The sequence below is a fragment of the Aethalodelphis obliquidens genome, unplaced genomic scaffold, assembly GCF_003676395.1.
Source record: "Aethalodelphis obliquidens isolate GAN/ISIS:26980383/991018 unplaced genomic scaffold, ASM367639v1 scaffold7, whole genome shotgun sequence".
NCBI lineage: Eukaryota > Metazoa > Chordata > Mammalia > Artiodactyla > Delphinidae > Aethalodelphis > Aethalodelphis obliquidens.
Window position 1 is genome coordinate 51178730 of NW_020837951.1, and position 22362 is coordinate 51201091.

A 22362-nucleotide genomic window follows, 5' to 3' on the forward strand; every position below is an offset into this window, starting at 1 on the left:
GAAGGTTTTTGTTTAATCACCATGACCTCTGTAAGCCTGTAAGCAAATCTGATTAGAGGCTTAGTCATACACAATTACTTTAATTTTATATATGCATATATGTGTATAAATATATGTGTGTGTGTACATACACAGGTACATATACATGTATACATTATGTATACATATACATACACATACATATATATGAAACTCATTAGAGAAAATTTTATAATACACAAGTTTAGTGTTTTCCAAAAACATAAAGCAAGAATTACTGGCAATACCACCACCCTGAAATAAATTTTTTGCTCATTTTCCATATGGCCTTTAAATTTTTTTTCTTAATTTAATTAATTTATTTTTAAAATTTTTATTGGAGTATAGTTGACTTACAGTGTTGTTAGTTTCTGCTGCACAGCAGAGTGAATCAGTTATACATACACATATATCAACTCTTTTTTTAGATTCTTTTCCCGTATAGGTCATTACAGAGTTCGAGTAGAGTTCCCTGTGCTCTACAATAGGTCCTTATTAGTTACCTATTTTATATCAATATATAGTAGTGTGTATATGTCAATCCCAATCTACCAGTTTATCCCTCCCCCGCTTCCCCCCGGTAACCATAAGTTTGTTTTTTTACATCCATGACTCTATTTGTGTTTCGTGAATAAGTTCATTTGTACCATTATTTTTAGATTCCACATATAAGCGATATCATATGATATTTGTCTTTCTCTGTCTGACTTGACTCAGTATGACAATCTCTAGGTCCATCCATGTTGCTGCAAATGGCATTATTTCCTTCTTTAAATTTTATGCATTTCACATAGTGGAGATTACAGTTATAAAAATCTTTATTTTACATTTTCTTTTCTCACTTTGTATTACAAAAGAAATACCTGCCCATTGTTAAAAAAAAAAAAAAGCCAAACTCAAACAATGCAAAAGTGTTTGTGAGTTATAAATATACTTTTTGAAATGTAATTAACATAAGAACATTTACAAACCCAGATTAAGATGGGATAAAGAGAGCTTTATGGAAGCTAATGAAGGCTGGTTACTGATCTTTCCCATGAGAAAAAGTTACATTATTTGGATAGTTTAGTGGAAGTTTTAAATGTGGAGTAAATTACATGGTTTTCTTTCATTTTCCAAAAATAAAGTGTAATATTAAATATGCTTTTTTAAACTGTACTTCCCCTAGATGTGTTATGCCCGAAAGGGGTCTCCCTCCCTACCCCTACCCCTGAAAAATCACTGCTTTGGGCTCCATAGACTATGAGGAGAAATCCTGTGTGACGGTGCAGTCAGAGCACTGGCAAAAGAAACACTTTCCACGGTCTTAGGAATAAAGCAGATGCAAAAGAAGACAGATGAGAAAAGTACCACCTAGTTAAACTGTGCCCTTGGCTGCAAAACACACCTGAAGACTGATCATCCCATGTTCACGTCCCTGTTTAGAGTTTAAACTGGGTAAGGGACCATTCCAAGTCCTTTTTATACTCTGACTTCCCCATTGAGTCCTTCAGTTAGATTGGGTAAAAGGTACTGATTTTTTTTTTTTTTGAAATATAGTTGATTTACAGTGTTGTGTTAATTTCTGCTGTATAGCAAAGTGATTCAGTTATATATACATTCTTTTTTCATATTCTTTTCCATTATGGCTTATTACAGGATTTTTTTTTTTAATATTTATTTATTTATTTTGGCTGTGCCGGGTCTTAGTTGCAGCATGCAGGATCTTCGTTGAGGCATGCGGGATCTTTAGTTGCGGCGTGCGGACTCCTTAGTTGCAGCATGCAGACTCTTAATTGCTGCATGTGGACTCTTAGTTGCAACATGCATGCAGGATCTAGTTTCCCGACCAGGGGTTGAACCCGGGCCCCCTGCATTGGGAGCGTGGAGTCTTACCCACTGAGCCACCAGGGAAGTCCCTATCACAAGATATTGAATATAGTTCTCTGTGCTATACTGTAGGACCTTGTTGTTTATCCATTCTATATCCATTCCTTGTTGTTTATCCATGTAATAGCTTACATCCGCTGACCCCAACCTCCCACTCCATCCCTCCCCCCACCCCCTCCCCCTTATAAGAGCAGTTAGTTAATGCTATAATTTGTAAATTTATTACTATACATTTCAGACATACAAAATACGTAAAGTTTATATAACAAGCACCCATGTACATACCATCACAGCTTAAGACATAAACTTAACTAGTACATGACAAATATTACTGAGCACCTACAACGTGCCAAACATCGTTCTGGGCCCTGGGAATAGAACAGTGAACAAAACAGGCAAAAATCCCTGCTTTCAGGAATCTTACATTCTAGTGGAAGTTGAAGTCTCCTTGTGGACAGAGTATCCAGATAAAATAGAGGTCATTCTATAAAAGTAGTCTATAAAAGTAGTCATTCTATAAAAGTATTCATTGTTTATCTGAAATTCAGATTTAACTGGGTGTCCTGTACTTTTATTTGCTAAACCTGGCAACCTTACCTGTGAACCCCTTCCAGATTGCATCTTCCTTCTTACTGGCAACCCCCTCATTATCAATTGTTTGTCATAGTTTTATCTCTTTTTCACCAGATCCTTTATCCTACTTCTATTGACTGGTCCAGCTTGGTTTTCATTAATTTAAAACATTTTATTATGGTATTGTTAAGAGTACCCTAATGTCATTTGTTAATGTAATGACTTATGAACATCATAAATTGCTCATGGCTGACTGTTCTCTTTTTATATAGCCAAGTAGTAAGTAAATGGGGGTCATTGGTTGGGTAAATTGCTGTATTTCTGAAGAATTCAGAGATAGGGACGGTGTGCTTTTCCCCAAGTTTTTGCATCATGTTGTAAACTGAGTGTATTGATCGATGCCTCTGTAAACACTAATTAATGTTGTGAAACTTTAATTAGAGCCTAGAATCTCTTTAGAGGCCAAATAACAAGTGGCTTATTTGTCAGATGAAGATAATAATACCTGTCCTACCTTCTTCACAGGATTGTTGTGAATAAAAAATAAAACAATAACCGTATAAATACAATGTAAAGTGCTGGTCAGATGTCAGGAGAAATCACCATCCTTCTTGTTTTGCTATCTCTGTTATAAGTTCCTGATCTAATAAACACCGGCTCAGGTGCCATTGTGCCAGGCTCTGTCGGATGCTGTGATGCTGGGGAAAGAATTGAATTACTGTCCTTTGACAGTTAAATGAAATGGATAGATGAGCATTAGGGAGTGACTTTTTATGCTTGCCATCACCATTTTTATTTCTGTGAATACTTGCCTTTGCTAGTTTATTACAGTTTTCCCCTCTCTTGCTGTTCTCTTTCACAGCCCAAATACATGTGAATTTTTCCAGACAGATGCATACTTACTCATTTAATATACTTATTGAACTACATTAAACATTTGGTTGTCTTTTTTTTTTTTTTTTTTGCGGTACACGGGCCTCTCACTGTTGTGGCCTCTCCCATTGCAGAGTACAGGCTCCGGACGCCCAGGCTCAGCGGCCATGGCTCACGGGCCCAGCCGCTCCGCGGCATGTGGGATCTTCCCGGACCGGGGCACGAACCCGTGTCCCCTACATCGGCAGGCGGACTCTCAACCACTGCGCCACCAGGGAAGCCCTGGTTGTCATTTTAAATTAATATAATAACTTTCATAAAATCTTGTTACCCTGGTTAGTTGTTTGGCTCCAGGTTTTTTCTCCATGCTAATCTTAAATGAGGTACAAAGGCCACTGATAAGACCTGGCCAACCAGAGAAAGCCAAAGACTCGTGGCCGAGCAGGCAGAAGGCTGCAGTGCAGTACAGCCCACTCTCCGTTGTGTAAATATTTTTTCTGGGCAGGAAGATTTCTCAAACAGAACTCTGAGCCCACTGCGGTGAACCTGACAGCAGGGATTGCGTGCTGTTTGTCAAGTACAAGACAAGACCAATTTGCACTGACTGGTTTGGCTAGAGCCGACCTGGTGTTTTCTGAGACCGTCTGTAAAGAATGTCACAGAGCATGGCAGAGGTGGTGTGTTCATGGTGGTGAGTCTTAGACCTGACCTCTGTGTTTGTATTACTCCAAAGACAGAGAGTAAGCTGATTAGAAACTGGGACTGCTTTAATTCATGGGTACCCTTCTTGACCTTCCAGGGTCTCCTGATACAATCTGCAAGAGGATTAAATGAGTGTTCCTATTTGTACTTTGCATTTTCCCCTAAGCGGTGTGTTCAGTGATTATCAGAAGAGCTGAGAGGGTAACACAGAGTTGGCTAACATAAAAACATACGTAAGAGCTAGCCAGGATTTTGATTTCTCCTTTCAATCTCCCTTCCTTATTTTCAGATGGCAAAACACGACTTGCCACCATGGCTAAGCCAGAAGTTGAATATGGAAAGTAATTTTCCTTTGTTTGAGGCATTCTGTTGACATTAAAAATCAGAAGTATAGTGTCTATGAAGATCCGATCAAGGGGAAACAGATCAAGGGGAAAGTATGTATTTAAGAAAACTACAAAAAACCCAAAAGTAGAATGATTACAAATAACACGTCCTTCCTGACAGGGGTTATTTTTTTTCTTCGTGTGACGTGTTTCATAGAGCCAAATTAACAAACGTATTCTAATACCATATATATATATATATATATATATATATATATATATATATATATCTCATATTTGTATATTTAGTATATCGTGCAGTTTCATCCTGTTATTTGATGTGTTTACTAATTGGATTTAATTAGATTATGCATTTCAACTTCAAATGAAACTTCGTTGTTAGTTATTTGAAGGCTAATTTCACACTGAAGTTTATAAATGAAATAATTTATTTTCTTATAGTGATGGTGTTTGGTAAGATAGTTATTTTTTTAAGTAAGAAGTATTTGCATTTGAATTTCATTACTGTTAAAATGCCAAGACCACCTACAAACAGGGACCCTGGGTTTTAGAATCGTGCTTGTCTGGTTAATCAGAACCCCAGAATTTGTCCCGCCCCCAAGAGGCTCTGAAGAGTCCCTCCCTTTGTCAGGGCTTGCCTGTTTTATAAACTTTCAAGGCTTTGGTTTTAAGCTGCAGCCAGCTTCGCCTTAGAAGATTTTTGCTTCAAACCGTGAGCGAGTCATAATGGGTTAAGCATCAGATTTCAGACAGGCAATTAGCTCTCCAGCTAAGCTGAGGAAGGATGACTTATCTCCCAGCAAGTACCAGCTGACTTGGGTGTAAGAAGGATAGAATCCAGGCTCTTGCTAGTCCTGAGTGCTGGGCAAAGTACCCTTCAGTTGTCGATTGCTGCCCTGATACACCGTGGGTGCCAACAAAAAAGAAAGAACACAAAATAAAAGCCCAACAGGGAGATTGGCTATGTTAAGAACTTGAGCTGTTGCTATCATTAGGAGACTGCATAGTGAGGCAAAGGATTACAACAGCCCTTCCTACAAGGACTTGAATATTTTGTGCCCTGCTCACCCGCAGACTTCCCATCGTGAGTATTGACATTTGTGTCTGATTATACACTTCCCCTCTTTCTGGAAGAACTTTGGGTGGGCTAGTTGAGCCCATTAGCTTCCTTCTTCCTGTGTCCCGGATAATTCCTGTTCATCTCCTTGGTGCAATTTCTGAGAAAGGTTTGAATGGGTTTGGAGGAAAATCAGTGACTAAAGCTCACAGTTTCTGCTTTGGGGACCTTTTCTATAAAAGGCTCTTTGATCTGGCATGAAAAATAGTTAGCATAGTTCTCAAATTCACAGAGATAATGAATTCTTGCTGTTTTCTGGCAACATATTTTAAAATGGCATTGAGTAGACTTCTCTAATAAAAAACCTCAAATAAGACCCAACCAGGAAATCAGACTTGGTAAGATTCATTCATACAGTTGTAGAAGTTCTAAGTCAAAAAAAAAAATCATGATTCTATCTTTCCTCCCTTGGCTGCTTTATTAGATATTTTTGGAGTGTACTCTATTCCATATGCTGTTCATGTTTTAGAGGATAAAGCCTGGCTCTGCTTTTGGGTTGCAGTTCATTATGAAGCCTGAAAACAAGAGAAGTGTTTAAAATATGCAGCCACTTACATATACAGCATTAGTGATCTCAGCTGGCAGTTCTATATGGACAAGTGATCTCACAGCTTAAAAATAAGTATGTAGCTATATTGAGGATTTTTAAAAATAGTGACCAGATTTCTAATCCTAGTAGTTCTTGGAGCAAGCCATGGCTGAAAATTCAGATTGAATAATATTCTATAATATTCAGAAGGCTTTTCTAACCCAACAGAATGAAAAGCAGAACTACAGACATGAGGGAGAACTGGACCAAGAGAAAAAAATTATTGGATTCATGGGATTTTTGTTCTTATCCTGAAATTTAAATCTTTGTACTCTTACTTTGTCTTGTTTGTGACAAGCCAGATTTGAGTGGTTCGTGACATTTCTACCAGCTGGATCAGAGGTTGTGGACATGGCTACATTTCATCATATAAACCTTTATTTAAAGGAGCTGGTGCTAGAGTAATAGTTTATGGAAGCAATTTGCTATTAATAGTCACAAGTACTAAATTTATTTTAGCTCCTTTTTCTGTGATTTTATTAATTGGAACAGTTCTCTCTCCAAGGGATCTTTTGCATTTTGGACATGATCTCTGTTGGATAGAATCAAGTGATAGTCATGGGATTTTCTGAACTTGATCTCACAGTATCTGGTTTAGTTGATAAATTCCATCAGCTTTGCAAACATTGATTCAACTTGTCCTGCCAAATTTTCCCTTCCCTGTCCACTTTCTGAGTGCCTTTTTCTTGCATCAACTATCTATTAGGCAAAGGCATTTCGAGTGTTTCTGTACAGCAGGCACATTTAAGAGTCTCTTGAAAGGGGACTTCTGTCGTGGCGCAGTGGTTAACAATCCGCCTGCCAATGCAGGGGACACGGGTTCGAGCCCTGATCCGGGAAGATCCCGCATGCCTCAGAGCAACTAAGCCCATGCGCCACAACTACTGAGCCTGCACTCTAGAGCCCACGAGCCACAACTACTGAGCCTGCGCACCACAACTACTGAGCCTGCGAGCCACGACTACTGAAGCCCACGCGTCTAGAGCCCGTGCTCCGCAACAAGAGAAGCCACCGCAATAAGAAGCCCACGCACCGCAACGAAGAGTAGCCCCTGCTCACCGCAACTAGAGAAAGCCCGTGAGCAGCAACGAAGACCCAACACAGCCACAAATAAAAAAAAGTCTCCTGAAATAAAGGGGGAGAATATGCCAAGATTAGAAATAAAACAGAGGGAGAGAGAGGTGACATTTCTAATAATTCATAAGCCCAACTGCTTAATCTCTTTAAATCGTTAGTCATGTGCATCAGTTCTTACATTCTTCTAACTAAAACAGAAAAAAGTTCACTCTTCCTCTGCTCTCAGTATTTCCCTCATGTAAGACAGCGTACCCAGCAAGTGACGGCTGGTTTATTTCCTTTTCCCTAGCGTTTCAGATTGATTGACGGGGATTTTTTATTCAAATCAGGGCCACCCCATGGCAGTGTTTTTTGAGGCAGCCCATTTGGCATGTTCCCTCCAACTGTGAGGACAAAGCCTGATTTGTCTTCCCATGACCTGGCAGAGGAGGTAGAAGTACCTGCTGGCTTCATGCAGCACGTCCCCTAGCCAGTATTCCACCTCTTCATGTGGTGAGTCAGCCCGATGGTATACTGACTTCTATAGCACAGCAGGGTGGAGACCTGGAAGTCCCTAAGCCGGTCGGGGAGGAGGGAATCGTTTGCGTGTCAAACCATTCCAGCAATGCAGCTTACAGGGAAAAATTGCAAAATACTGAAGCCCTTTGCCGCCAGATTTTTCCATTAGCACCACACTTTACACAGTTTTCAAATCTGCCTCAGGGACAGCTGTTTGGCAATGTGAGGGGAAAAGGTCACGTCACATCATAAGCTCTGTGGTTGGTTACCTGTCAGCCTGTCCTGTAAGGAAGCTCAGCAGGCCCTGAGCAATGCCTTCTAAACGCTCATTCATCACACACACACACACAAGGAGCCGTGGATTCTCCAAAGGGGGTGCTCGGAAATTATTTGAGAACTGGCAGACAGTGCTGGAACTTACACCACCTCAGGATACTGATTTTAAATGAAGAAATCCAAGACAGAAAAGCTTCTGGAAAGGTAAAGAGGGCTTAGAGCTGGGGGCTTTTCCTCTGGGACGTTATCCCTTGGTTTTCTGTCCTCTGGACAGAAAAAGTAGGCTTTCCAAATAGTGGTAAATTTAAGTGAGGGTATAGTTTTTGGACTACCAGAAAGAATGATACAAAACTCAGTAGAAACAATTCAGTTCAGTGAGTTCATTCATTCAGTAGCTCACTTTTAAAAGACTGCACAGAAATTTACTAGGCAGAGGGCACCTGTTTCCCTTCTTTGTGGAAGGACCAACCCTGAGGTTCTGTGAAAGTGGGTCTGTCTCTGCCTTATTCTCACTACTTTTTGATTTTGTTTTGTTAAGGATGGCTTGCAAGATTAAGGGTCATTGAGCTTTCTATACTTTTGTTATTTTCTCTGTCTCTCCAAACATTTTAGCTTTCATTAACTTTAATCTCTGTTTTCTGCTCTTTATTCTAAGCCTTTGTTTTGGGCCTTATTTTGACAGAAATCATAGTCTATTTCTGTTTCTTCAGTCATAATGCCTGCAAAAATCACAGTTGGCTTTCCCAGTTCTCCGTGGCTCCAGGTAGTAAGAGACCTGCTCTGTCCAAAGAGGTGTGAAAGAAGCAGGGGCTTCTCCACCACCCCAGCTGCTGCTCCCCCACTCCTACCTGCCCCGTAGGCTTTGCTCAAAGCGCTGTTCTCTTTACTTGGATGTCTTTCCTGTATCTGTTTATGTGAGCCCTTCTTATGCTTCAAGTCCTGCTTCCTCTCTTACCTCTTCCAACACATGTTCTCAGATACTCCCAGTGGGAATTCGCCCATTCCTCTTCTTTATTCCTGGAGAGCTTTGTATTCTGTTAAATAGTTGCCATCACTTGCTTTTATGTAAGCGTTGTAGTTGTGTGTCTCATTAATCTGTAATCTCTGAGGTCTTAAGAGGCAGGATTCATGTTGTCTTCATCTTGGTATGCCCATTGTGGCTTGTGTAGTACCCAGCATAGCCAACAGGCTCAGTGTTCAACCAACAAATGTTTGCAGCCCACCTCCTTGGTGCTGCCTTAACGCTGGGCATCTAATACAGAGCAAGACGCAGGCACAGTGCCTGCTTAGGAATCTGTGGGGTTGAATTGAGCCCTACCAGTTGCCAATCTTAAATTGTCATACTCTTGGCAATTTTCTCCCAGCCTGTTCACCTGGATATTTCCCCTGCATGAACAGGTGGCTTTCACTTTGTCACACATACTTGGATTCTTCCTTCTCGTACCTCACATCTAAGTGGAAGTTGTAGTGTATACTTTCTCTCCATCACGTGCTCTAAGGTAGGCTTAAAATGGTGTTGTCTGTTAAATGCCTTGAGTTCCAGGGAGAGGAGACCAGGTACGATGTGGTTATCCAGAGAGGAGTATTATTGGAGGCCATTTGGAAAGCTCTGTCTAGCTCCCATGGCCTCTTTGCTCCTTTCCCAGCTTGTTAACAAGCCAAGCAGAGAGAGGTGGGGGAGCTCCAGTCAGTTCCTCTTGCTTATTATCTAGTCTGGTTTGGTGGACTCGTTGAACCTGTGGATGAGAACCTGAGCTGGTGACCTCTAAGGTGGGAGTATGGCCATTGGTCTACCTTCCTTCTCACCCACAGTTTTTTGGGGAAGGTCTCCACAGATCTATCACCCCTTTTAGATGGGAGGAAATAAACTGTCCTTACTGCTTCATCATTTACAGCCTTTATAGTCTCTTTGGTAATCTCAGTTAAAGTTTTAAATCCTTTAGTTTCATGCCCTAGTTCATTTTGTCATTTGGCTTTTTTAAATGTTGATTTCAAATCTCAGATGAAAATATATTGTGAGAAAGTCTTTAGTTTAAACTCAATGAAAGTAATAATCATGAGTCAACCCAGACCGTGAAAAAAACCCAACCCGCAGAAATTCAGTGTGACTCCAGTGTTAAACCTTAAATGTGTTTGGGGGAATGCACTTTGTTGAGTAAGGTTGAACAAAGACAGAGGGTTCTTTTCTGGCCTTTCAAGATAGGCCCATCATCCACAGCATCCTCTTCCTGATTTCAGTTTCCCAGCTGGAACCTCACACCTCCGCTGGGGCACACCCTTTTGGTGTTGGTTGTGGCCTCTTCTTGGAAAATCTCCCTGATGTTCAGTTTTAGGCGCAGATCCTTCTAATCCAGGCAGGTAAAGAGGAGTGCTCTTCCAGCACCCAATGCTGTCCGCACCTAACAGGATGGGAAAGAACTGTAAGCCCTTGCTGGACCTGTCCTGTCCTTCTAATCCCCTTCAAGTCCTGTCAGCCTCCTTGGGCTATGAGGGAGATTGGTAGAGAAGGAGCCCTGGTGGTGAGGAAGGGAACTGTGCCCACTTTTCTCCGTCACTGCAGTTCCCTTAGACACCCAGGTTTTGGTGTCATATCCCGTCTCAAGTCTGAGAGGAGAGGATGGGTGACGTAGCGTGTTAAGGTATTTGAATTTTTTAAGGGTTGAGGGGAAGTCTCAACACAGGTCCTTCATGAGCATGACAGCAGAGCATCTTGCTTTCAACCTGTCTCTTTTCAGGATGCAGACTTACAGGTAGGGTTTTTGCTATCAAGATTACCTGCAAGAGAAATGGTGGTAGGGATCCTAGGCTGTTGTTTTGGTTGTTGTCTTTGTCTTCAATTTGTTTCAACAAGGACTCTAGCAATTTTAAATGAGAAGAAAAAAAAGTTGGCCACCTGGAAAATGGGAAAAGGAAAGGGATGGAAACAGGAATGAAACTGCATCCCAAATGGATACCATGAAGTCCTTGCTTGGTGTCATACCGAGACCTGGGAGCGTGTTCAGTTTGACCAACCCAAGGCTTTGTTTTAATTTGAATTAATTGCCAGGATTTTTTACATTAGATAATTTCATATAAAAATACCAATTTCTAAAAAAAAATAAATAAACCAATTTCTGCAGCTTATCTTGAAAAAGCAAAAGATCTGGATCACTGGTTGTGTACTTCCACAGGGCCACAGTCATCTGGAGAGGACAGGTGCCTTCTGGTCGCCCCCAAATCCCTCTGAACCCCTTCCTTTCCATCATTAACCTGGACTCTGAAGGTAGTTGAACTTGTGATCTGAACCTTGAGCCTACTTGAATTGCTTAAGGGGCTGCCCCCAGTTTGGCTGTCAGCTTCCTTGAAGCCAAGGTGAAGAACACACTTAGGAGTTGCAGAGTTTGCTTGGTTTAGAGCCGAGGTTCTCATCCCTCGCTGTGGCAGAGACTCACCTGGGAAGCTTCTAAAGATGCTGATGCCCCTGTCCCCACCACAAGAGATTCTGATTCATTGGGGGTGGGGATGGGGGGACGAGTCAGCAGAACTGTGGCTACTGATATGCTTGGTTGCCATCTCAAAGTCCTGCAGCCACCGTCCAGGGAAGAAGGACCGTTGGGGCACTGTGTGCCAGCCTGGTGTCACAGAAACCTTTGCCTACAGCCCATTTCCCCTCTCACAAGGAGTCACCTTTCCTGGCTACTCCCCACCTATCTGAGGAAAGGTCTTGAGCACATCTTCATCCTCCCAGATCTCATTTAGTGGCTTCTTCTGTACATAAATTAAAGAAGAGTAGAGGCAGAGAGATGTGTCTTTCTCCCGACAGTGGGAACCGTTGTGACTGACACTCTCCAGTCAGAGGGAGCTCCTATTTTTAATTCTTCTCCCATCCCAACTTTTGTCATCCTTGATAAAGGACTAGACATTTACTTGCATACAGTGACTTTTTCTGTTAGACCTTGCCTTCATAGAAGCACACAGGCAAAATAACAACCTTCAACCTTTTTGTAGAATAAACTATATTCGTATTTATAAAATAAAAATTTAGCAGAATTTTTTTCCAGGATTAAGGAACACTACATTCAGATGCTTTCCTCAGTTTAATTCTTAAGAACGAGTCTTTTGGTATTGATACTTAGCTTGGAATATAATAATGTGACTAAATAATACCAGAATATTCTCAGAAGTACAGAGGAGAAAATTTCTCTCTTAAAAGCAAATGATAAAACAAGCCTAAGGGGCTTCGCTGGTGGTGCAGTGGTTGAGAGTCCGCCTGCCGATGCAGGGAACACGGGTTCGTGCCCTGGTCTGGGAAGATCCCACATACCGTGGAGCGGCTAGGCCTGTGAGCCATGGCCGCTGAGCCTGCGCATCTGGAGCCTGTTCTCCGCAACGGGAGAGGCCACAACAGTGAGAGGCCCGCGTACCGCAAAAAAAAAAAAAAAAAAAGCCTAAGGAAGTTTTTTGAATGATGGATGTTTTCTAAAACTGGATTGTGGGGATGGATGCATAACGATATACATTAACTAAAACTCATCAAACTGTACACTTAAAACGGGTGAATTTTATGGTACATAAATATCTCAAAAAAGTTGAAAGTCCAAAAACAAGGAAAAAATTGATCTAACTCAAATCTCTTATCTAATGTGGTGTCGTTGGGTAAAATAACTTGGAAGTTTTTGGATCCTATATTTCAAAGTATCTGGCACTTGAAGCTTTGTTCTTTATTAGTTTGTTATTTCTCTTTGAATCAGTTTATTTGGCGTAAAACAAGCCCAAATGAATTCCACGTCATCTTAAAAAGTTTGATCTTTGTAGCTTCATGCAGGAAAATGTCTGTTTCAAAGATAGTCACTTTTAAAGCACTCAGCCACGAGAACGTGAGTGGAGTGAGGTAGGGTGTGTGCCAGCACTAAGGTGGACCAGTTAGACTCTGCAAACCCAGGGGTTCTTGTAAAACTCTGCCTCTCTCCACATAGCTGTCCCATTTTGAATTTTACAAAACAGGCCATTTAGAGTCATCCTTAATCTTTGTTAATCTCTGTTTTACTGTTTAGAACTAGCTTTTCTTACTTGCCCTGTAGAAGAATTCAATTAAACTTTATTCCACTAGAGTCAGTCACATTTACCCAATATACTTAGGCACAAGTGAAGAACAGATTTAAAAGAACCCTTTTTTCCCTCTTTTTTTTTGGTGGTGAATTTAAACCATTAGAGGGACATCTCATTCTTAGTAAACGTTTAAAACAGAAACAAAATGTCGCTCAAAAATATTATCCCCCTAAACCAGAATGCACTTGTTTGGGAACTAATTCTGTGTCTTTGAAAGTCACATGATCTAATTGGAATAAAATGTTTAAGGAACTATGAAAAAAGAAAAGGTTTGGGTCTGTGGTTTACAAATGGGAGTGTTTTTAGCCTTCAAATTACATGTTGCATTAAATAAGAATAAACCAAGAAAAGAAATCACTCGCCTCAAGCCCAGCCTGGGTTCAGCATAACACTGAATCATTTCCTTCATAGAACAGCCCTGCGCTATGGCTCAGATTGTGACAGGGAGCTTTTCTCAGCACTGGAGGGTTTGGGGGAGGGACTAAGTCAGCAGGAAGAATAAGGACACATTTGCCGCCTTTCAGTCTGTGTTCTTCCTAGAATTAGCAGATTTATAGCTGTATTTCTAGGTTAGCACTTCATGTGTCTGAAGGATATGAGCATAGTTTGTTTGAAAAATTGGAAGGGGCATGGGAGAGGTCTGTCTTTACCTCTGGGTTAAGATCCTTGCTAGCAGTTTCGTTCATTGGTAGTTTTTGCTGTCTCACTGACGCTGAGAGTCCTGGAATTAAACCCCGTGGCCAGCAGGCTGTTAGTTGGTCAGGAAATTCCAAATGGGTATAAATAAATGCTCTGCAGCAGCTCCTGGGCTCTTTGCCTGCTAACGTGTGCAGGCCCTTTAATGCTGAGGGAAGTGGGCCTGAGACTTGGCTTCCTGCTTGCTGAAAATTACAGTTATTTTGTTTCTGGGTGGGTAAGTAAGAAAGCCCAAAAAAAGAAAAATAGAGGAGAGTGTGACATTTGGATGGGGGTTGGTGAAATATAAACTCAAGCTCTGTATGTTATAAAAAATATTTGCTTTTCTTACAGGCTGGAAAGAATAACTCAGTCCTGGATTTTTGGTTCAGTGATACTTTCAGCTTTAGCCCGTGGCTCTAACATAAAGATGTCATTGTCGTGGGAGTGTGAGGTTGTATGTATATGTTACGGTCTGAGTTGTTGAGTTTATGACTTACTTAAATCACAGAATTTCCTTTCTTGTTAGTAAATCCGTTTTTGGTCATTTGTTTTGAGCTCTGTTTTTCTAATAGGGAGCTGCTCAGTGTGCCTTAAAGCCGGTTTCTTTTTCTTATGTAAATACTGTAAAACAAAATAAGGACTGGGATTCATATAATTACTTTAGCCCCACCCCCCAGAAAAGAAAAAAAAAAAAACTGTAATGCTTTGTTAGAAAAGCCTTTCTGTCCCGAAGTCCTAGCTTGTGCTGCTTCTCTGCTTTTCACAAAATTACTCTTTGGCACATTTCCTGTGTATGCTTAGAGCAACGTGTTATTTTTTTTTTTTTGGTTTTGGTTTTTTGTTTTTGCGGTACGCGGGCCTCTCACTGTTGTGGCCTCTCCCGTTGCGGAGCACAGGCTCCGGACGCGCAGGTCCAGCGGCCATGACTCATGGGCCCAGCCGCTCTGCAGCATGTGGGATCTTCCCGGACTGGGGCACGAACCCGTGTCCCCTGCATCGGCAGGCGGACTCTCAACCACTGCGCCACCAGGGAAGCCCTCAACTTGTTATTTTTGAAGAAAGTTTGGAAAACAGCATTTAGTCCCCAAGCTGTGTCCCATCTGTGCGTGCATGACAAATTTAGGCTCTAGTTCATCAGTAAGTCTTTAAATTAGACAGTGGACATTAGAAGGCAGCTCTGCTGAGGCTGGTGAGAACAAGTACTGAAATGCCCGTGGTATCTTGACTATTACGAGACAGATTTTGGGTAGAGTCGCTGCATCTTCTAGTTGGCACTGAACACTGGAGAAGAGGGCCATTATGTGACCCTCCCGGCCTCTGTAATGTCACGTCCTCCTTACTACAATGTGTCCTTTATTAACACATTGCCCATTCCATTCCCAGGAACTGTAACCCTTTCCACTTTCTTCCCTCTCACTGCTCACCTGCAGCCTGGCTTCTGGACTTCTAAGGCCTGCCCAGGATAGGACTGATGATACAGCAAAAGGAAGCTGCATTTGGGGATTGTTAAGTTGTGCCCCTTGTTACCATGCAGCTGGAAAGTGCTGCCCAATGGAGTGGGCAGAGAGCAAGGCCTCGGGCTCTGTATGAGTTCCTCTAGTCTGACAACTGCTCTAATTAATTTCTTCCTTCACTTGCTCACATAGCATGCGATGTTATGGAATTTTGTGTGAAGTATAGTGAAAGGGTCATGGTCTGGAAGCAACCTTTGGAAATCATCGAGTTCCACCAGTCCCCTCATTTTATGCGTACAAACCTTGTCACTGAGTGTGCAATTCCAGACCCTTGTTGCCCATTGCTTGTCTGTGAACTAGGAAGTATTTATGGCTCCTGTACTTGTTTTATGAAAAAATTATACCGCCCCCCGCCCCCAAGTTTAGGCAAGCCATTCTGGATGACTACATGGAAATGCAGTCAGTGGTTCTAAAGCACACGTCTCTGCACAGTGTGTTAAAGAATGCTCTACTCTTATGACTTCAGTAGAGATAGAAGAATGAGATTGTTGATAAAAATTAGTGCCTGCCTTTGTCCTCTTATTGTGAGAAGAAAATATCTTAACTTGGTCGTAATATACTTTTAAAGATTGGGGAAGTTTTTCCACTTTTACTTCTTATTTTACTTCCTTCCTACGCATAATTGATGCTGGACTAGGGCTCCCTGTATACCTAACCAGCACCCATACTCCACTCTCCTGAGCCGTAGTGTGCACACACATACACATGAACATCCTCTGCAGGGCCCAGCCAGCATCTCCCTCAGCCAGCAGAAACCAATTTAGATGTTTAGCAAACTCGATTTTGAAAAGCATCACAAATACCTCAAACCCTAGCTTCGTGGGGTAGGGGGAGAAAAAGCAGGGTGGAGGGAGAGGAGTTCTGGACTATCTGGATGCCAGGGCTATGTGCTTCACCAAACAACAGAGGGTGGTCCAATAATAGTAAATAATAATAGTAGTCTGCCGTACTCCACAGAAACACTGAAGCAGGTCTCTTATTTTCCCAATTATACAGCTGGAACAGAATCTGACTTGCCAGTGGCTGGAAAGTGGCAGTGGCAGGATTCGAACCCAGGCAGTCTGGTCCCAGAGTGCCTGATTTTAATCACTACAGCTCTTCCTCCACCATCCTTAATTAACTGGTACATGCCTAGACATGGGGTTTTTCATTTCACCGAATACCGAGCATGCTGTGTGCCAAGCACCATGCTGTGCACTGAAAGATAGAAAAGTACTACTTGGCTTCTGCCCCACAGCACACCTGCAGTCTGCTGGGGGAAGACAAGCATGCGCCTGGCAGTCACAACACAGGTCAGTACGCGTTAGCAAAGAGTGCTAGGAGAATGGAGGGAAGAAGGTGACCAGTTCTTTCCAGGACAGAGCAGTTAGGGATAAGGGAAGACTCTACAAAGGATGGGATATTTGGGTTGGGCCCCTAAGGGGAAAGCAGCTAATTCTGACAGATGGAAGAAGCTGGGGAAGGGCATGCCAGGTAGAGGGAACAGAGTGAGCAAAGGCAGATAGGCTTAAAGTTGCTTGGTTGGTTGAGATTCGGAGTTGGGGTGGTGGGCGGAGGGAGGAAACTGGGAAGTGCTGGATTGGGGCAAAATTGTTGAAGACTTTTAATGCAACAGAAAGGAACTTTTGGACTTTGTTTTCTATAATGGGGCTTCTGGCAACCAATCTGCAAAATTAATATTTGAGGAGCTCTATAAGTTTCCAGGTATACCTCAAACAAATGTAAAATTCCTCAAAGAATATGTAATATAGGAGAGCAGAGACATTAGGCTTGATAAAAAACAGGCCGCTTAATTTGCATATGAGCAAGCAGCAGAGTGTTGGCTGTGCTCCCTGGTGACTCACACTGACTGCTCTCATGTACCCCAAAGGTACTGGAGGCACAAGTAGAGGAGGTTATTATCATCTCTATCTATGTAATTTATTTTGAAATAATTTCAAACTTAGAGAAAATTTATAAAAGAACTCTCATGCATCCTTCATCCAGATTCAGATTCCCCAGTGGTTAATATTTTGCCACATTTGCTCTGTCTCTTTTTGCATGTATATATGTGCTTGTGTGTGTGTGTGTATGTGTATAAAGGCATGCATTTGTCATATCTCTTTAATCGCCTTTGATCTGAAACAGTTCTTAGCCTTTCCTTTCTTTGATGACCTTGACAGATTTAAAAAAATATATATGGAATCTAAAAAGAAAAAATGGTACTGATGAACCTACTTTCAGGGCAGGAATAAAGATGCAGACATAGAGGATAGACTTGAGGACACGGGTGGGGGGAGTGGGAAGCTGGGGCAAAGTGAGAGAGTGGCGTGGACCTATATACACCACCAAATGTTAAATAGATAGTGGGAAGCAGCCGCATAGCACAGGGAGATCAGCTTGGTGCTTTGCGATGACCTAGGGGGTGGGATAGGGAGGGTGGGAGGGAGACTCAAGAGGGAGGGGATTTCTGTGCATTAATTTTGTATCCTGCTACTTTACCAAATTCATTGATTAGCTCTAGTAGTTTTCTGGTAGCATCTTTAGGATTCTCTATGTATAGTATCATGTCGTCTGCAAACAGTGACAGCTTTACTTCTTCTTTTCTGATTTGGATTCCTTTTATTTCTTTTTCTTCTCTGATTGCTGTGGCTAAAACTTCCAAAACTATGTTGAATAAGAGTGGTGAGAGTGGGCAACCTTGTCTTGTTCCTGATCTTAGTGGAAATGGTTTCAGTTTTTCACCACTGAGGACAATGTTGGCTGTGGGTTTGTCATATATGGCCTTTATTATGTTGAGGAAAGTTCCCTCTATGCCGACTTTCTGCAGGTTTTTTTTTAATCATAAATGGGTGTTGAATTTTGTCTAAAGCTTTCTCTGCATCTATTGAGATGATCGTATGGTTTTTCTCCTTCAATTTGTTAATATGGTGTATCACATTGATTGATTTGTGTATATTGAAGAATCCTTGCATTCCTGGAATAAACCCAACTTGATCATGGTGTATGAATGGGAGAAAATATTTGCAAATGAAGCAACTGACAAAGGATTAATCTCGAAAATTTACAAGCAGCTCATGCAGCTCAGTAACAAACAAACAAACAACCCAATCCAAAAATGGGCAGAAGACCTAAATAGACATTTCTCCAGAGAAGATATACAGATTGCCAACAAACATATGAAAGAACGCTCAACATCATTTATCATTAGAGAAATGCAAATCAAAACTACAATGAGATATCATCTGATACCACTCAGAATGGCCATCATCAAAAAATCTAGAAACAATAAATGCTGGAGAGGGTGTGGAGAAAAGAGAACACTTGCACTGCTGGTGGGAATGTGAATTAGTACAGCCACTATGGAGAACAGTATGGAGGTTCCTTAAAAAACTACAAATAGAACTACCATACGACCCAGCGATCCCACTACTGGGCATATACCCTAAGAAAACCATAATTCAAAAAGAGTCATGTACCACAATGTTCACTGCAGCTCTGTTTACAATAGCCAGGACATGGAAGCAACCTAAGTGTCCATCAACAGATGAAAGGATAAAGAAGATGTGGCACATATATACAATGGAATATTACTCAGCCATAAAAAGAAACGAAATTGAGTTATTGGTAGTGAGGTGGATGGACCTAGAGTCTGTCATACAGAGTGAAGTAAGTCAGAAAGAGAAAAACAAATACCGTATGCTAACATATATGTGGACTAAGAGAAAAAAAAAAGGTCATTAAGTACCTAGGGGTAAGATGGGAGTAAAGACACAGACCTACTAGAGAATGGACTTGAGGATATGGGGAGGGAGAAGGGTAAGCTGTGACAAAGTGAGGAAGTGGCATGGACATATATACACTACCAAACGTAAGGTATATAGCTAGTGGGAAGCAGCCGCATAGCACAGGGAGATCAGCTCGGTGCTTTGTGACCACCTAGAGGGGTGGGATAGGGAGGGTGGGAGGGAGGGAGACGCAAGAGGGAAGAGATATGGGAACATATGTATATGTATAACTGATTCACTTTGTTATAAAGCAGAAACTAACACACCATTGTAAAGCAATTATACTCCAATAAAGATGTTTAAAAAAAAAAAAGAGGGAGGGGATATGGGGACATATGTATGCATATGGCTGATTCACTTTGGTGTACAACACAAACTAACACAGTATTGTGAAGCAATTATACTCCAATAAAGATCTAGTAAAAAAATAAAATAAAAATAGAGACCTGGGAATTCCCTGGCGGTCCAGTGATGAGGACTCTGCGCTTCAACTGCCAGCGGCCTGGGTTCGATCCCTGGTCAGGGAACTAAGATCCTACAAGCCACATGGTGCAGCCTAAAAAAAAAGAGAGACCTGTCCTTCTGTACGATGTCTTTCAGGTAGGATCCATGAACATTTCCAGATTCAGGCATGCCTTCCGGGTGGAAACCTAACAGAAATGAAACTGTGCTCTTCTCAGAATATGACCTCAGGGGCACGCGTTGGTAGCCTTGATCACCGGGTCCACGTGGTTCTTGGTCAGCTTTCTGCACCATACCATCACCATTTTTCTCTTTGTGATTGACACGTATTCTGTGGGAGGCGTTCTGAGGCCACACCAACATCCTGTTCTTCAGTAGGAAATCTCTACACACTAGACTTAGCAGCCGTTGATGATTCCTGCCTGAGTCAGCTACTGTTAATAATCGTTGTTAAATGGTGATTTTCTGTTTCCAGGATTCTTTCTTTATTTATTGAACTATAAATTGGCACTGTATTATATATTATAGCATTATGGACTCACAGATACCTGATTTATTCAGTGGAGTGAAATCTGCTACTATCATTAGTCATATTATTTTGATGCCCAGATTATCCCAGATTTGGACAGTGGAACCTAAGAGAGTTTTGGAGCCAACTAGACCCCTGACACTTATTAAATAGTTCATCTGATGTGTGCTGACACTTGAGGTTAGTAACTAGTAGGTAGCACCTGTTATCTGAGTTCTAAAGGTGGTATGCACCTCAGGCAACAGGGGTCACCTGCAGCAAGATCCTTGTCAGGCAGGTAGACAGAGCACTCAGGTGACTAGAGGCAAGCCGATCTGAAGTTCAGCTTGTCAGAGACCATGTAGTAGGTAGAAGTCTTGAATTTTCAGAGTGTATTGCTTACATTCTCCCAGACCCTCTCCTTTGTCTTTAGCCTTCCCTTGGGTAACTCAGGCCCTGGTCAGCGTGGGCAGAGAAGTAGGGGCTGGGGCTGGGAGCACACTATGGGTTGGCAATAGCATGCCACCCATTCTTCCCTCTCTCCTCCACGAAGACACTTGCTGGCTGCCAGGGTCAACATTGTCTTTGCTACACAGAGATTTTCAGTGCCTGCTGTGCCCATTCAAGTTTCAAATATGGAGCAAGTTTGTGCTCTGCATCTCAACATGCTAAATCAGAGCCTGCATTCCCTGAAATAGCCTCTCTTCTTTCTTCCTGCCCTCACTCATGCCACCCCTGTTCCTCCCAGATTAGATTTATCATACTTCTCAAAAGGAAATCCCATCATTTTTCTCTGCAGTGAGTCATCCATTAGTTTAAAGAAAAATATTTTCTTTTTTATTAGCAGAATGAGGTCATAGATAGAGCCCCAGAGGATGAGTACAAAGACTGATCCCTGTCTCTAGCTCTGCCCAGAGGAGCTGAGACTTGTCAGGCCTTCTCAGTTTCCTTTTGAATAGTTTAGGGGGGAAGATGTGGGCCACAGGCTGCCGCCAAATGCAGGCAGGCTCTAAGTTCTGGTGGTTTTAACACTATGGCTAGCACTTATCTAGTTGAGTAAGTAAAACTCACACAGTGCAAAGGAATTTGTAATACCGCAAGAAAAATTCACAGGGACTTGAACAGTCCATGGAAAACCTAATGGAGGCCGCCGAAGAGAATTTTAATACATACTCTAGCATCTAGCCAGATCAGCCTTGCTAAGATGCAAGTCTCATCATTTCACTCCCGTGTTTAGACCCTTCAGCAGCTACCTGATGCGCTTGAGAACCACAGACCTGACTCCCAGGGCCCTGTGTGATTGGGGCTTGGTCCCTTCTCTGCCTGGGTTCGTGTTTTCTTTATCATGCAAAGCTCTTTTCAGTTCCTAAAAGTGGCAGGTTTCACATATGCCTAGAATTTCTCTGCCTAGAATTTCTGCCATCCCAGTCTCCCTGCCACCTGCCCTTAGCCCAGTGGACTCCTCAAATACAGCACCCTGGCAGAACACTCCCTGCACTCAGCCCAGGTGGGATCCCTGCTCTGCCCTGGCATAATCCTGTCTTCTACTCTCACAGCACTTATCACAGTTGCTTTTATATATGCATCCTTTGTCTGTCTCCTATAGTTCACAAGTTCTACCCAGGTAGGCTCTCTGTCCATTTTGATTTGCCCCTAGCAGTGTTTGCCACATGGTAGGTTCGTAATAAATACTTACTGAATGAAAGAATAAATCCATCTTTCAGTCTGACAGTTGCATCTTCCCCAGGTCAAATTCCCTCTCTGGGGTGTGGGAACAGGTAGACCTGGAATGTGGGACCAGTATGAAGAGGAGTAGTGACGGGAGACAGTGGAAGAATGTGCAGGTTAATGTCTGTGGGGACAGGTTACAAAAGCAGAGATAAGATCAGCTGTGAGGAAATCTGACTATTTAGGGGGAGAAGCCAGAAGGAGTTATGAAGAGTTTCGGATTATGAGAAAAAAAACACATTATAACTTAGCCACGTCAACAAACCAAGCCTGTAAAATTGAGTTATGCTACGTACGACGTGTCAGTTGGCCTGGTATTTCGCATGAACTCTGGCATGCACTTTGCTTTTCTTCATGTTGTCATTTTATTTGAACAAAGCATTTGGGTAGCTGTTTAAAACAGCTGCAACCTGAGAAGAAGTCTAGGTGAAATCAGGTAGGTAGTATAAACTCCATGGAACAGGGATTCAGGCTTTATAGAACAGGCCCTAACATCTAATAGGTGCTCATCATTTGAATGAATGATTGGATGGATTTGTTAGCTAGGAGGGGAAAAGAGCAGATATAAAAATAACTCTTTGGTAAATGAAAAAGCAAGAGAAACTCTCATCTGCCATACATTCTTGGAAAACAGAATGAGGAACACTTACATTGTTATCCTTTTCTTTGTGTGTTCTC

At 42.0% G+C, this 22362-nt stretch overlaps 1 protein-coding gene across 7 annotated transcripts in view; it reads left to right on the plus strand.

Moving 5' to 3' along the window:
• Positions 1 to 22362, plus strand: part of KANK1 (KN motif and ankyrin repeat domains 1) — a 193553-nt gene that overhangs the window by 135424 nt on the left and 35767 nt on the right. The window contains exon 1 of one of the 7 annotated variants that reach the window (XM_027105753.1): positions 5367 to 5466. The exons of the other annotated variants lie outside the window; for them this stretch is intronic. The gene's annotated coding sequence lies outside the window, so the exon portion shown is untranslated. Of the gene's footprint in view, positions 1 to 5366; positions 5467 to 22362 lie in introns of those variants that run through there. 7 annotated transcript variants of the gene reach the window in all.